At 42.1% G+C, this 12,772-nt stretch overlaps 1 protein-coding gene across 4 annotated transcripts in view; it reads right to left on the bottom strand.

The window, feature by feature from the left end:
* LOC140714162 (zinc finger CCCH domain-containing protein 10-like) overlaps positions 1 to 12,772 on the bottom strand; it is a 134,448-nt gene that overhangs the window by 29,437 nt on the left and 92,239 nt on the right. The gene's annotated exons all lie outside the window — the stretch shown is intronic.

Raw genomic sequence — 12,772 nt, 5'->3', positions numbered from 1 at the left:
AGTCCAGATGAAAGGTCTTGACATAAAGCGTTGACTCTCTATTTTCCTTCACACATCATGCCTGATCTGAGTTCTTCCAGTTTTTTGCTCCAGCTTCTGCAGACTCTTGTCTCCACAACATTCACTTTGACCAGATTCCAGTTTATGCCTCCAAATGTGGATTATTTTATTCCACCCTGTTGCAATAACACAGTTACGTTCTTTGAATTCCAAATCAAATGTATGTCAGGTAATTCAGTAGAAACCACCATTAAGATCTAAGCTTTAAATTGGCACCAAGGTGCAAGAGCTTTTTACTCCAAACATGTCCTAACTTTTAACTGGTGGATTACAAGACTTTTGTGTGCAAATTAGCTGTGGAGGATTCACATGTAAATCTCAAATGACAGAATATTTTAAATACAATTCCCACCATCTGTGTGCAATCAGTGTTAAACAAATTATCCTACAACCCTATTGCAGACAGAACAACACAAGTAAACATGAGCAGGAGTAGGCCACTCGGTCCCTCAAAGCTGATTTATCATTCATTGGGATCATGTCTGATCTGCTTGAAGCCTCAACTCTTCTGTGCCAGCTCCCACAGTCCTTACCCCCTGAACTTCTAAAAGTTCATCCTCATCTGCTCCAATGAACTAGCCCCTATCGCACCGGGGTCGAAAATCACAAAGATTCATTATCACCAGAAGAATTTCTGGTTCATCTTAATTTTAAATGACCATCCTTTATCTATTAACTAGGTCCCTTGTTTAAGCCTCGCACTCTAGTGAAAGCCTCTCAACATTCACTTCATTATGCATTCTTGGGATCTTTGTTTCAATGAGATCACCACCCATTCTAAATGCCAAGGAATTGGGAACAGATGGAATTGTCGTTTCCTCACAGGTCCAAAGACTCTAGTTCAGTTTATTTTTTATATTTATTGACTCCTAGTGTGAAATAGGCCCCTCCAGAAAAAGCAAAGGGCTAAAGAAGAAGGAATTGACAGGAAAGGAGAGTGGGCCATGGGAGAAGGGGGACCAGAGAGAGGCCAGAGGCAGGATAGGCTTTCGTTTCCAGTACTGATGAAGGGTTTTGGCCCAAAACATAAACTGTTAATTGCTCTCCTTAGATGCCATATGACCCCATCATATTCTCTGTGTTGCTCTGGGTTTTCAACATCTGCAGAATCTCTTGTGCATATGTACAGATCTAACTTACTTAACTGCTTGTGATAAGATGACCCTCTCATCCTGGGAATTAGCTGATCTCGACTGCCTCCAATGCTGGAATATACTCTAAATGAGGAAGTCAAAACTGTGCACAGTATTCCAGAAGTAGTGCCACCCACACCTTGCACAATTGTAATGATACTTCTCTATTTCCAAACTTATAATAAAGGCCAACGTTCCATTTGCCTTCAAATGACTTGTGGCATTAAAATTACCCAGGACAACGCTGATATTTGAATACGTTGTAAAAATCCACTCACTTTTTCTAAACCCCAGCAGATACAAGTCACTGCAAACTTTCTTCATAAGGCTATCCACACATTCCAGGTATTCTTCCGGTGAACTTGAGAGAAAGTTTTTCCAACTTGCTGACCTCCTTTAAGGTGACTAGTGCTATACACGGTATTCCAATTTATAATGAAATCTTGTCCTAGTCACATGCTCTATAGTCTTTCTCCATCCGTTTATTCCTAATCAACATTGTCATACTGTGAACTAATTGTTGTGAATGTCAGTGAAAGCCACAGGAGAAGCACACAGCTGGTAGTATAAAAGTCTTTACTGGGAACACACAAGCAGACAATATTTGGAGTTATTCTGGAGGAGAGGCTCTCTGACCCAACATTACATCATTAAATGTAATAGCAAGACAATTTCAATAGCCACTACTCTGCATACTGTCCTTACACATCTGGAGAAGAAGGATGCTTATGTGAGAATGCTGTTCTTGGACTACAGTTCAGCAATCAACACCATTGTTCCATCCAGGCTTGACAAGAAACTCAAAGACCTCGGTCTTGATGCTGCCTTGTGTAGCTGAATCCTGGACTTCCTGTCAGATTGCCAGCAGGTTTTAAGAGTGGGTTCCTTCACCTCCAACCCTCTGACTCACAATACAGGAGCCCCTTAGGGCTGTGTACTGAGTTCCCTCCTTTACTCCCTGTATACCCATGATTGTATCGCCACCCACAGCTCCAATCTGATAATTAAATTTGCCGACGAAACTACATTGATTGGCCTTATTAACAAGGTGCCCTACAGGGAAGAAATCATCTCTCTGACATAGTGGTGTCAAGAAAACAACCTCTCCCTCAATGTCACAAAAACAAAGAAGCTGGTTGTGGATTACAGGAGGAATAGAGACAAGCTAACCCCTATTGATATCAATGGCACAACAGCACCTCTTTCACCTCAGAAGGTTGAGGAAGTTTGGAATGGGCCCCCAAACCCTAAAGACTTTCTACAAGGACACAATTGAGAGCATCCTGACTGGCTGCATCTCTGCCTGGTATGGGATCTGTACCTTCCTTAATCACAGAATTCCAGAGAGTGGTGCAGACAGCCCAGCGCATCTGCAGTTGTGAACTTCCCATGATTCAGGACATTTGCAAAGGCAGGTGTGAAAAAATGGCCTGTAGAATCATTGAGGACCCAAGTAACCCCAACCACAATCTATTCCAGCTGCTACCATCTGGGAAATGGTACCACAACATAAAAGCCAGGACCAACAGGCTCTGGGACAACTTCTTCCACCAGGCCAGCAGACTGATTAACTTACACTGATTTGAGTGTATTTCTGATATATTGACTGTTCTATTTATTATAAATTACTATGATTGCACATTCAGACAGACATTATGTAAAGATTTTTACTCCTCATGTATGTGAAGGATGTAAGAAATAAAAGTCAATTCATTTGCTAGAATTCATTCATAACTCTAGAATATGCCCTAGCACTAATATTTCACAATATTTTCAATAGAAATTCTTCATTTGTTTATTTTATGCAATGGAACAGGTGAATATAAATGCTAAGAGTAGGATTACTTTTCAAGCAAGCCCAAGCTATGTACATTACCTTGTATTCTTTAAAGTGCCAGCTATTCTCAACAATTATACCCTACCCCCAACATTTCTTTACCTCACCACCCTTCCCCTGTGCTGATAACAAGGCATCCTTTTGCACAACGTTAACTTGTAGTATTTTTATGTCTTGTACTGAAGTGCTGCCACAAGTTTCATGCTATGCATCAGTGATAAAGAATCCAATTCTGATCTGTACTGGCCAGTGGTCTTTGGAAGCCTTCTCTGCATAGAAAGATCTCATAAAGATGATGTATGGGTTGGTATGTTGTGGGCATGCTGTCTTAGTGGCTATAGCATTGTGGGCTGCCTCAGTACATCTGTGTTGGTCATTGACACAAACAATACATTTCACTTTATGCTTCAATACCCCTGTGACAAAGAAAGCTAATCTTATTTTAATGAGATGAATTGCCAGTTAATGTGCATCAGCTGTTGAGGCTTCATGTTAAATACTGGATAGGAAGAACTCAATCCTCATTGTTTATTAGCACAGTGGGGTTCCTTGTTACACCTGGAATTGCTCTTGGAGTGTCCTGGAGTCTCCAATGATTATAGATGAAGTCCCAGATAAACAACCTATCCTCCTCTGCCCGCTTCATTATCATTAAGGTGTCACTGAATCCCTAGCACCCACTTCATCCAATTGATGAGGAAATTATTGGCCTGTTCGTACTTGGAGGGTCATATCCTGATCTTTTGACATTGATCACTCCTAAATCAGCAGCAGGGTACTCAGTTCAAAGTAAAGTTGTTATCACAGTACATATATGTCATTATATAGGACACTGAGATTCATTTTCTTTCAGGCACTCAATAAATCCATGGAATAATAACCATAATGGAATAAGTGAAAGGTCGCACCAACTTGGGCTTCCACCAGTGTGCAAAAGACAACAAACTGTAGAAATAATAAAGAAATAATAATAATAACAAATAAACATTAAATATTGAGAACATGAGATAAAAGAGTCCTTGAAAGTGAGTCCATAGGTTGTGGGAACATTTCAATGATGGGACAAGTGAAGTTGAGTGAGATCATCTCCTTTGGTTCAACAGCCTGATTTTTATGGCATTTATACCCTGTGTATATATATTTCCTTAACAATAAACTTGATCTGCACAAATCCCACATTCCTCAATTTCTTTACTATTCAATCTATCTCTGTTTTGAATAGATTTGTCTGAATATACATTTCATCTTCAGCCAGCAAGCTTCTCTCAGGACTCTCACTGAGGGAAGCCATTTTAACCACTATCCACACAGCCAGGCGGTGCAGGGACCGAGATCCGTGCCTTAACACCACCTACATCCTATCAGTCCTGTGACAAATCCAACCCTCCCTCATATCTGCACTAGGCTTTTCAGAATCCGAAACTTGCTTATTGTCACTGCCTTATATGACATTAAATTTGCTGTTTTGCACCAGCAATACAGTGCGAGACAAAATTTCTACAAATTACAAAATAAGAAAGTACCAAAAAAAAAGAATTAAGTAGTGTTGTGGACTGTTTCAGAAATACAATGGCAGAATCACTGAGTGTGTTTTCAAGCTCCCAATGGTGCTTACAAGAAGAGGGCATGTCCCAGATGGTTAGGATCCTTAATGATGGATGCTGCCTTCCTGAGGTGGAACCTTTTGAAGTAGATCTCGATCCTCAATGAAGGGGAGCGTTGTGCCCAAGGTGGAACTAGCTGAGTCTACAAACCTCAGCATCCTCTTAGAATCCTGTGCATTTGATCCTCCATACTAGGCAGTGGTACACCGGTCAGACTGCTCTCCATGGTACATCTGAAGAAATTTTCAAGAATCTTTGATGACATACCAAAGAACCCCATACTCCTAATTTAGTAGAACCACTAGCTTGCTTTCTTCATGATTGCATCTGTGTGTTGGGCCCAAGACAGGTCCTCCGAGATGTTAACTCCCAGGAATTTGAAGTTGCTTCCATCACTGACCACTCAGTGAGGACTGTTTTGTGTTCTCCCAACTTCACCTTCCAGCAGTCCAGAATCAGAACCAGAATAAGGTTTAATATCACTAGAATATGCAATAAAATTTGTTGTTTTATGGCAGCAGTGCTTTGCAACACATAATAAAAAACATAAATTATAATAGGTATATATAAAAAATAAGTAGTACCAAAAGAGCAAGAAAATATAGTTAGTGTTTATTGGTTCATTGTCCATTCAGAAATCTGATGGCAGAGGGGAAGAAACTATTCCTGAAACGCTGAGTGTGTGTCTTCAGGCTTCTGTACCTCCTCCTTGACAGTAGAAATGAGAAGAGGGAAGCTTCTGGGTGAAGGGGAGGTCCTTGATGGCATCATATTTTTCAAGTTTCATCAATGCTAAGGAGGCTGGCACCCATGATCGAGCTGGCTGAGTTTAAAAACTCCTGCAGCCTTTTCCAGTGCCGTGCAGTGTCCCCTCCGTACCACATGGTGATGCAGTAACTAGTTAGAATGCTCTCCACAACGTTTTCCATTGAGCTACAGTTCCTTAGAGACCACGTTAAGGATCTGGAACTGGACCTCGATGACCTTCAGCTCAAAGGAGAGAATGAGGTGGTGACAGATTGGAGCTACAGGGAGGTAGTCACCCTAAGTTATAGGAGAGAGGTGCCTGGGTGACTGTCAGGAGAGGGAAAGGGAATAGGCAGCCAAAGCAGAGTACTCCTCTGGTGGTTCCCCTTAATTATAAGTATACCGCTTTAGGTACTGATGGTGGGGAGGGAGTGGGGGGGGGGCTAAGCTGCAGTGACCAGGTCTCTGGCATCGAGTGTGGCTCAGAAGGGAAGGGGGAAGGAGAGAAATGCAGTAATGATAAGGGATTTCATATTTAGAGGGGCAGAAAGCACATTGCGTGGGTGTGAAAGAGATACCCAGATGCTGCATCGCAGGTGCCAGGGGATCTCTCAGACTTGAGTCCATGGCATTTTTAAAGGCGGAGGGCGAACAGCCAGAAGTCAGTACCAATGACAAAGAATTCCTGATGAGAAAATATAGGGAGTTAGGGAGAAAGCTGAAAAGTAGAACCTCCTGGTTAGTAATCTCTGGATTGCAGCTGTGCTATGTGCCAATGAGAGTAAGAATAGGATGATGTGGCAAAAGAATGTGTGGTTGAAGAAATGATTCAGATTTCTGGATCATTTGGGATCTCTTCTGGGGAAGGTATAACTTGTACAAAAATGATGGGTTACATCTAAACCTGAGGGGGACCAATATCCTTGCGGGCAGGTTTGCTTGAGCTGTTTTAAAGGGGAGGGTTAAACTAATTTGGCAGGAAGATGGGAACTGGAGAGAGAGGGCTGAGGACGGGGCAGATGGTATATAACTAGATGTAGTGTGTAGTGAGACTGTGAGGAAGGACAAGCAGATGATAGGGCAAAATTGCTGTCAGTGGGATGTGGTGAAATATAAAGGAGGACCAAAATCAAAAAGGGTGATGAATGCAGGACTGAAGGTGTTAGATTTAAATGCACATAGCATATGGAATAAGGTAGATGATCATGTAGTACAGTTAGAGATTGGCAGATATAATGTTGTGGGCATCTCTGTGTTGCGGCTGAAAGAAGATCACAGTTGGGAGCATAATATCCGAAGATACACATTGTATCTAAAGGACAAGCAGGTAGGCAGAGGGAGAGAGTGGCTCTATTGATAAAGAAAATAAATCAAATCCTTAAAAAGAGGTAACAGTGGATCAGAATATGTAGAATCCTTGTAGGTAGAGCTAAGAAACTGCAAGGGTAAAAAAAAAACTGATGTAAGTTATATAGAGGCCTCTGAACAGTAGTCAGGATGTGGACTGCAAATTACAACAGGAGATAGAAAAGGTATGTAAAAAGTGCAATGTTGTGGTAATCATGGGGGATTTCAATACACAGATAGATTGGGAAAATCTGGTTGGTGTTGGATCCAAAGAGAGGGAATTTGTAGAATGCCTATGAGTGGCTTTTGAGAGCAACTTGTGGATGAACCCACTAGGAGAATGGCAATTCTGGATTGGGCGTTACGCAATGACACCAATTTGATTAGGGGGCTTAAGGTAAAGGAATCCTGAGGAGGCAGTGATCATAATATGATAGAATTCACCCCTGGAGTTTGAGAAGAAGATAAAATCTCATGTAGTAGTATTACAGTGGAGTAAAGAGAATTACAAAGACATGAGAGAGGAACTGTTCAAAGTTGATTGGAAGGTGACATTAGCAGGGATGATGCCAGAACAGCTAGTGCTTCTGGGACAAATTCGTAATTCATAGGAAAGAATCAGAAGAAACTTATTCTTCTGACCTGGAAGTCTGCTACTCCACCTACCTTTGCACACTGGCTCAAGGAGATGTTGTCTATTATACAAATGGAAAGATTGCGTCCACACAAACCCAATACACAGAATATATTTGAGAGAATATGGGAACCTTTCTTGGCTCAGTGTCATATTACCTCACACACATAGTGATCTTGACCTGTCTAGTCTCATGAGTGGGTGTGGTGCCTAACCGGATTCCTCTATTCATTTTATTTTACATTGCTTCTGTGATACCACTATTGTGTCAACTTTTTTTGAAAGTATATTTAAGTAATCCTGTAAATTGTCTGGCAGCCTTTATGTTTTTGTTTTGTTTTGTCTGTGCTCCACCTGGAGCTGCATTTCCTTTGTATTGTTTTGTACGTCTTTAATATGTTTTGTCTTTGTAAAACTGAAAATTGTAAATAAAGTATTTTTTAAAAAAGGGGAAAAAAGGAAGATACATCCCAAAGATGATGAAGCATTCTAAAAGAAGGAAGGGACAACAGTGGCTGACGACAGGAGTCAAAGACAGCATGGAAGCAAAAGAAAGGGCATGTGGGATAGCAAAAATTAGCGGGAAGGTTGAGGACTGGGAAAGCAACTAAAAAAGCACAAAGAGAGAAAAAATGAAATATGAGGGTAAATTAGCCAATTATATAAAAGAGGATACCAAGAATTTTTAAAGATATATAAGGAATAAAAGAGAGACAAAAGTGGATGTGGGACCATTGGAAAATGTCACTGGAGAGATAGTGATGGAGAACAAAGAAATGGCAGAGGAACTTAATAAGTATATTTGCATCAGTCTTCACTACACTCTTTAAGAAGGGAGGGAAGCAGAAGAAAAAAGGAAAAGAAAAAGAATAGTGTGGAGGGCTGTCAGAGGTTACAACGGGACATTGATAAGATGCAAAATTAGGCTGAGAAGTGGCAGATGGAGTTCAACTCAAATATGTGTGAAGTGATTCTTTTTGGTAGGTCAAATATGATGGCAGAACATAGTATTAATGTTAAGACTCTTGGCAGTGTGGAGAATCAGAGAGATCTTGGGGTCCAAGTCCACAGGACACTCAAAGCTACTGCACAGGTTGACTCTGTGGTTAAGAAGGCATAGGGTACTTTGGCCTTCATCAATCGTGGGATTGAGTTGAAGAGCTGAAAGGTAATGTTGCAGCTATACAGGACCCTGGTCAGACCCCACTTGCAGTACTGTGCTCTGTTCTGGTCACCTCACTACAGGAAGGATGTGGAAACCATAGAAAGGAGATTTACAAGGATGTTGCCTGGACTGGGGAGCATGCCTTATGAGAATAGGTTGAGTGAACTCGGCCTTTTCTCCTTGGAGCGACAAAGGATGAGAGGTGACCTGATAGAGGTGTACAAGATAATGAGAGGCATTGATCAAGTCAGAGGCTTTTCCCCAGGGCTGAAATGGCTAGTACGAGAGGGCATAGTTTTAAGGTTCTTAGAAGCAGGTACAGAGTTGATGTCAGGGGTAAGTTTTTTACACAGAGAGTGATGAGTGCATGGAATGGGCTGCCGGCGACGGTGGTGGAAGCGGAAACGATGGGGTCTTTTAAGAGACTCCTGGATGGGTACATGGAGCTTAGAAAAGTAGAGGGCTATGGGTAAAGCCCAGGTAGTTCTAAAGTGGGGACATGTTCGGCACAGCTTTTTGTAATATGGTGGAATTCTTCATTAAGATGGAGAGTGACATAGTTAATTCAGAAACAAAGGTTCTGAACTTAAAGAAGGGTAACTTTGAAGGTATGAGACGTGAATTAGCTAAGATAGACTGGCAAATGATACTTAAAGGGTTGACAGTGGATATGCAATGGCAAGCATTTAAAGATTGCATGGATGAACTACAACAATTGTTCATCCCAGTTTGGCAAAAGAATAAACCAGGGAAGGTAGTGCACCCGTGGCTGACAAGGGAAATTAGGGATAGTATCAAGTCCAAAGAAGAAACATATAAATTAGCAAAAAAAAGCGGCACACCTGAGGACTGGGAGAAATTCAGAGACCAGCAGAGGAGGACAAAGGGCTTAATTAGGAAAGGGAAAAAAGATTATGAGAGAAAGCTGGCAGGGAACATAAAAACTGACTGTAAAAGCTTTTATAGATACATGAAAAGAAAAAGATTGGTCAAGACAAATGTAGGTCCTTTACAGTCAGAAACAGGTGAATTGATCATAGGGAACAAAGACATGGCAGACCAATTGAATAACTACTTTGGTTCTGTCTTCACTAAGGAGGACATAAATAATCTTCCGGAAATAGTAAGGGACCGAGGGTCTAGTGAGATGGAGGAACTGAGGGAAATACATGTTAGTAGGGAAGTGGTGTTAGGTAAATTGAAGGGATTAAAGGCAGATAAATCCCCAGGGCCAGATGGTCTGCATCCCAGAGTGCTTAAGGAAGTAGCCCAAGAAATAGTGGATGCATTAGTGATAATTTTTCAAAACTCCTTAGATTCTGGATTAGTTCCTGAGGATTGGAGGGTGGCTAATGTAACCCCACTTTTTAAAAAAGGAGGGAGAGAGAAACTGGGGAATTATAGACCGGTTAGTCTGACATCGGTGGTGGGGAAAATGCTAGAGTCAGTTATCAAATATGTGATAACAGCAAATTTGGAAAGAGGTGAAATCATCGGACAAAGTCAGCATGGATTTGTGAAAGGAAAATCATGTCTGACGAATCTTATAGAATTTTTTGAAGATGTAACTAGTAGAGTGGATAGGGGAGAGCCAGTGGATGTGGTATATTTAGATTTTCAAAAGGCTTTTGACAAGGTCCCACACAGGAGATTAGTGTGCAAACTTAAAGCACACGGTATTGGGGGTATGGTATTGATGTGGATAGAGAATTGGTTGGCAGACAGGAAGCAAAGAGTGGGAGTAAAAGGGACCTTTTCAGAATGGCAGGCAGTGACTAGTGGGGTACCGCAAGGCTCAGTGCTGGGACCCCAGTTGTTTACAATATATATTAATGATTTAGATGAGGGAATTAAATGCAGCATCTCCAAGTTTGCGGATGACACGAAGCTGGGCGGCGGTGTTAGCTGTGAGGAGGATGCAGGGTGACTTGGATAGGTTAGGTGAGTGGGCAAATTCATGGCAGATGCAATTTAATGTGGATAAATGTGAGGTTATCCACTTTGGTTGCAAGAACAGGAAAACAGATTATTATCTGAATGGTGGCCAATTAGGAAAAGGGGAGATGCAACGAGACCTGGGTGTCATTGTACACCAGTCATTGAAGGTGGGATGCAGGTACAGCAGGCGGTGAAAAAAGCAAATGGTATGTTGGCATTCATAGCAAAAGGATTTGAGTACAGGAGCAGGGAGGTTCTACTGCAGTTGTACAAGGCCTTGGTGAGACCGCACCTAGAATATTGTGTGCAGTTTTGGTCCCCTAATCTGAGGAAAGACATTCTTGCCATACAGGGAGTACAGAGAAGGTTCACCAGATTGATTCCTGGGATGGCAGGACTTTCATATGAAGAAAGACTGGATCGACTAGGCTCATACTCACTGGAACTTAGATTGAGGGGGGATCTTATTAAAACATATAAAATTCTAAAGGGATTGGACAGGCTAGATGCAGGAAGATTGTTTCTGATGTTGGGGAAGTCCAGAACGAGGGGTCACAGTTTAAAGGATAAAGGGGAAGCCTTTTAGGACGGAGATGAGGAAAAACTTCTTCACACAGAGAGTGGTGAATCTGTGGAATTCTCTGCCACAGGAAACAGTTGAGGCCAGTTTATTGGCTATATTTAAGAGGAAGTTAGATATGGCTCTTGTGGCTAAAGGGATCAGGGGGTATGGAGAGAAAGCAGGTACAGGGTTCTGAGTTGGATGATCAGCCATGATCATACTGAATGGCGGTGCAGGCTCAAAGGGCCCAATGGCCTACTCCTGCACCTATTTTCTATGTTTCTGTGAGTTTAGAATAATGGGGGGGGGGGTGGAACTCATTGAAACCACCTATCAAATATTGAGAGGTAAGGATAGAATGGACATAAGGAGGATGTTTCCTATAGTGGGGGCTCAGAGGGCACAGGCTCAGAATGAGGGGCGTCCATTTAGAAAAGAGATGAGGAAAAACTTCTTTAGCCAGAAAGCGGTGAACACAGCTGTCATTGGTTATATTTGAGGTGGAGGTTGATATGTTCTTGATTAATTAGGTTGTCAAAGCTCAATGCCTTCAATGCTTGCTTCGACCATCAGAACATGGAGGAACCATCGCGAACCCCCACATCCTGTGATCTCAGTAAGCTGTTATGCAGGCTGCCTTCAGGAGGGCAAGTCCACAGAAAGCACCTGAACCAGACAGAGTACCAGGCCACATACTAAAGACCTGTGCTGACCAACTAGCTGGTGTGTTCACTGAGATCACTAACCCTGTCAGAGTGTGGTACCCGCCTGCTTCAAGCAGTCTTCAATTATTCTGGTGCCTAAAAAGAGCATGGTGACCTACCTCAATGACTATCACCCAGTTGCACTTAGTCCACAGTGAAGAAGTGTTTTAAGAATTGGTGATAAAACATATCAGCACCAGCCTGAGAGGTGACTTGGATCTGCTCCGATTTGCCTACTGGAGCAACAAATCCACAGCAGATGCCATCTCATTGGCTCTTCACTCAATCCTGGGGGAAAATGGACAGCAAAGATGCATACATCAGGGTGCTCTTTATTCACTACAGCTCAGCATTCAATCCCTAATTCCCTCCACTCAATGCCAGGAAGACCATGGAACTGACTATAGACTTCAGGAGAGGGAAATCAAAGGTCATAAGCTAGTCCTAATTAGAGGATCATTGGTAGAGAAGGCCAGCAACTTTAAATTCCTGGGTGTTACCATTGAGAAGATCTGTCCTGGACCCACCCAGCACATAAGGACAATTGCAACAAAAGCACAGTGGTGCTTCTACTTCCTTAGGAGTCTGTGGAGATTCGGCATGACATCTAAACCTTTGACAAATTTCTGTAGATGTGTACTGGAGAGTGTATTGATTGGCTGCATCATGGCCTGGTATGGAAACACCATTGCCTTTAAATGGAAAATCCTACAAAAGGTAGTCCCTTCGGCCCTGTACATCACTGGGAAAGCCCTCCCAACCATTGAGCACATTTACATGAAATGCTGCCGTAGGAAAGCTGCATCCATCATCAGAGATCCTCACCACACAGGTCATGATCTCTTCTTGCTGCTGCACAAGGTACAAGAGCCTCAGGACTTGCACCATAAGCTTCAAGAACAGTTACCACCCCTCAACCATCAGGCTCTTGAATAAAAGGGGACAGCTACACTTACTTGCCTCATCATTAAAATGTTCCTACAACCAATAACCTAATTTTAAGGACTCTTTATCTCATGTTCTCTTTTTTTTTTGCTATTT

Source organism: Hemitrygon akajei, chromosome 21, assembly GCF_048418815.1.
Source record: "Hemitrygon akajei chromosome 21, sHemAka1.3, whole genome shotgun sequence".
Classification (NCBI taxonomy): Eukaryota; Metazoa; Chordata; class Chondrichthyes; order Myliobatiformes; family Dasyatidae; genus Hemitrygon; species Hemitrygon akajei.
Note: the sequence above shows the minus strand (reverse complement) of the source record. Positions and strands in the feature narration are given on the sequence as shown.